At 42.4% G+C, this 4,435-nt stretch overlaps 1 pseudogene; it reads right to left on the bottom strand.

Moving 5' to 3' along the window:
- Positions 1–3,946: 3,946 nt before the first annotated feature.
- LOC141104072 (5S ribosomal RNA) lies at positions 3,947–4,062 on the bottom strand (annotated as a pseudogene).
- Positions 4,063–4,435: the final 373 nt, after the last annotated feature.

Here is a 4,435-nt window from a genome sequence, read left to right as displayed (position 1 = left end):
TGTTTACATTAGCATTTCTCCCGTTCTTCCTCTCCATGAGACGATTGCATGTATCCCCGCGGACATCGAATCCGCGGGACCCGCGGTCGGACTCATGGAGCTTGTGGTGGGCACGTGCTTGCGCCTGCTATCTGGACCTCACGAGATCACCTACAATAACGTGATTTCGCGCAATTTCCAGCAGTTTTTGGTGGCTGATCCGCAAGCGGTTAATTTCATTGGCCAGAAAAAGAATTTATCCTGTCAATTGAAATTAACACTCAAGCGCTAAACAAGCCTAGTATTAGCACACATTGGGCATTTTTTTCTGGCTAAACGCTCATCTCCGAGACATTATTTTGGTATGTCCAGATTTGTGCCCTTAACCACTCCAGCCCCAGGGGATTTGGCTGCTCAATGACCGGAGCACTTTTTACAATTTGGCACTGTGCTGTTTTAACTGGTAATTGTGCGGTCATGTAATGCTGTACCCAAACAAAATTTGCATCCTTTTTTTCCCACAAATAGAGCTTTCTTTTGATGGCATTTGATTGCCTCTGCAATTTTTATTTTTTGCGATATAAACGGGAAAAGACAGAAAATTTTGAAAAAAAATATATTTTCTACTTTTTGTCATAAAAAACGTTTAATAAACTAAATTTTAGTTATACATTTAGGCCAAAATGTATTCAGCCACATGTCTTTGGTAAAAAAATGTCAATAAGTGTATATTTATTGGTTTGCGCAAAAGTTATAGTGTCTACAAACTAGGGTACATTTTCTGGAATTTACGCAGCTTTTAGTTTATGACTGCCTATCTCATTTCCTGAGGTGCTAAAATGGCAGGGCAGTACAACCCCCCCCCTCCCCCAAATGACCCCATTTTGGAAAGTAGACACCCCAAGGAAATTGCTGAGAGGCATGTTGAGCCCATTGAATATTCTATTTTTTTGTCACAAGTGATTGAAAAATGACAAAAAAAAAAAAAAATTACAGAAAGTTGTCACTAAATGATCTATTACTCAAACATGCCATGGGCATATGTAAAATGACACCCCAAAATACATTCTGCTGCTTCTCCTGAGTACAGGGATACCACATGTGTGAGACTTTTTGGGAGCCTAGCCGTGTACAGGACCCCAAAAACCAAGCACCGCCTTCAGGTTTTCTAAGGGCATAAAATGATTTCACTTCCTCACTACCTATTTCGGAGGCCATGAAATGACAAGATAGCACAACCCCCCCCCCCCCCAATGACCCCATTTTGGAAAGAAGACACTTCACGCTATTTGCTTAGAGGTATGTTGAGTCCATGGAATATTTTATATTTTTCCACAAGTTTCGGGAAAATTAATTTTTTTTTTTTTTTTAACACAATGTTGTCACTAAATGATATATTGTTCAAACATGGCATGGTTATATGTGGAATTACACCCCAAAATACATTCTACTGCTTCTCCTGAGTATGGGGATACCACATGTGTGGAACTTTTTGGCAGTCTAACCGCGTACAGGACCCCAAAAACCATGACCCCATTTTGGAAAGTAGACACCCCAAGCTATTTTCTGAGAGGCACGTTGAGTATTTTGCAGATCTCGCTTTTTGTCACAGTTTTGAAAATTGAAAAAAGAAAAAAAAAAGTTTTCATTTACCCGCAACTTGTGGCAAAATGTAAAATATTCCATGAACTCAACATGCCTCTCGTCAAACAGCTTGGGTGTCTACTTTCCAAAAATAGGATTTTTTATAACAGCTTACCTGCAAAATCCTTTTCTTTTGAAGTACATCACGGGGCACAGAGCCATAGTAATTACTATGTGGGTTATAGTCCACCTTCAGGTGCTGGACACTGGCACACCCTAAACAGGAAGTTGCCTCCCTATATAACCCCTCCCATACCGGGAGCATCTCAGTTTTGTAGCAAAGCAATACATGTGTATACTAGAAAGAGGGTTGGGACCTCTGTGTCCCGTGATGTACTTCAAAAGAAAAGGATTTTACAGGTAAGCTGTTATAAAAAATCCTATTTTCTTTAATCGTACATCACGCGACACAGAGCCATAGTAATTACTATGTGGGATGTCCCAGAGCAATGCCAACTGAGGGGAGGGAGCACACCAAAAGTAGGGCACCATGAGATCAGAGGACTTATACTGCTGCCTGCAGTACACTGCACCCAAAGGCGACATCCTCATGTCTTTTTACATCCACCTGATAGAATCTGGTAAATATATGGATTGAAGACCAAGTTGCGGCCTTGCAGATTTGAGCCATGGAGGCTTGGTGATGCACTGTCCACGAAGCACTAACAGCTCTAGAGGAGTGCATTTTGATTTGAGAGGGTAGAAACTATCTCTTTAAACCATAAGCTAGAACGATTTCTTGTCGAATCCATTTAGAATAGTAGATTTCCATGATGCCTATCCTCTTTTAGGACCTTCAGGCAATACGAATAAAACATCCGTTTTCTGAATCTGAGCAGTCATCTTTAAGTAGACTGCTCTCACCACATCAAGAGAATGCAGTTATTTTTCCTCCACAGAACAGGGTTCTGGAAAAAATGAAGATAGAACAATATCCTGGTTTAGATAAAAACCTGATACTACCTTCGGTAAAAAGTTAGGATGAGGACGCCATACTACCTTATCCTTGTGAACAATAATAATATGGCTCTTTACAAGAAAAAGCAGCCAATTCTGATACCCTTCTTGCAGCAGATATGGTTACCAGAAAAAATAGTTTCCTTGTCAAAAAAGGACCAAGGGAATATGTCGTATCGGTCCAAAAAAAAAAGACTGTTTTGTAATTCTGCCAAAAACTAAATTCAAGTCCCAAGGGTTCAGGGGTGACCTTACTGGGGATTAAGCCGTGTTACCCGCTGAATAAAGTTACAAACCAAAGAAAGCAAAGCAAGTGGTCGTTGAAATAATAACGATAAGGCCGAGACCTGTCCTTAGAAAGCACTCAAGGCCAGCTTTATTTCTCACCCCATCTACAGAAAGTCAAGGATTCTACCATTGACCTATTTCCTGGGGTGCAACCCCTGGTTTCACACCAGGAGACATATGCTTCCCAGACTCCATAATATATAATTATGGAGGCCGGCTCCCTTGCATTAACCAAGATAGAAACCACTGAACCTGACAGCCCACGTTTCTTCAGAGTGTCGGTCTCGATAGCCAAACTGTTAAATTCAGCGTCTGTAAAGTAGCATGGAATACTGGACCTTGTGAAAGAAGGTCTGGCCATGGTGGTAGAGTCCATGGGTCCCCTACTGTCATCTTTACGATCCCTGCATACCAAGATTTCTTGGGCCCTGCTGGAGGCCACAAGAATCACTGACTTCCCTTCCTGCTTGATCCTGCAAAGAAGTCATGGACGCGGGCAGAATAGGAGGGAATGCATAAATCAGTGAGAACCGATTCCACGGGAATAGCAAGGCATCTGTTCTGCATGCTAGCGGATCCTTTGTCTTTGACACAAAGCTGTCGTTTTCTTTGTTGAACCTGGACGTAAACAGATCTATGTCTGGGATCCTCCATCTTTGACATATTGACAGGAAGATATCGGGGTGAAGGAACCATTTTCCCGGGAACAACTGCTGGTGACTCAAGTAGTCCGCCTGCCAATTTTCTATTCCCAGAATGACGATCGCCGATAGGCAAAGTACATTGTTTTCTGCCCAAGATAGGATATGATTCACCTTTCTCTGGGCCGCACAACTTCTTGTGCCCCCTTGGTGATTAATATAGGCCATTGCTGTGGCATAGTTGGATTGAATCCTGGCAGGACAATACCATAAACTGAACGTTCAGTACCTCAAAACCAAGTGCTCTGCCTGAATTTCTAGAATGATAATGGGCAAGGTCATTTCTGATCTGGGCCACTTCCGTGGTAACTGAAGGAAGGATTTTCTCCTTTGCAGATTTTTGGATATTAACCATAAACTGAGGCTCCGGCGTACCCAGCCTACAGTACCTGGTATTTCCAGGTGGTCCATCCGGGTGCTAACCAGGCTCAACCCTGTTTAGCCTCCAAGATCAGATGAGATTGGGTGCTTTCAGGGTGAAGTGGCCGTAGGCTTTGGAGTCAGACACATTGTGAATCTAGAGCTTGAACCCTTTGTTCCAAGACGATAGGATAATGTTTTGCAGCAGTCTCGAATATAATGAACATGAGGAACGGCCTCAAATGAAGCCACCATCTTTCCCAACAACCTCTAGCAAAGTTGAATAGAAGAATTCATCTTACTTCTACCACCTAAATCAGTTCCTTTATGGCGGTGTTCTTTGCCTGGGCAAGAATACCCTTTTCTGGGTGTACCTATGATCAGACCCAAGTATCTTAGCCCTTTTCATGGTTTTAAAGAAGATTTCTCCTAGGCTGAGAATCCAACCTAGATATTCCGGGTAGTTGAATGTGGTGACCATACTTTGGTCTAAGCGGGCTACCAAC

Source organism: Aquarana catesbeiana, linkage group LG07 (genome assembly GCF_042186555.1).
Source record: "Aquarana catesbeiana isolate 2022-GZ linkage group LG07, ASM4218655v1, whole genome shotgun sequence".
Lineage (NCBI taxonomy): Eukaryota > Metazoa > Chordata > Amphibia > Anura > Ranidae > Aquarana > Aquarana catesbeiana.
Note: the sequence above shows the minus strand (reverse complement) of the source record. Positions and strands in the feature narration are given on the sequence as shown.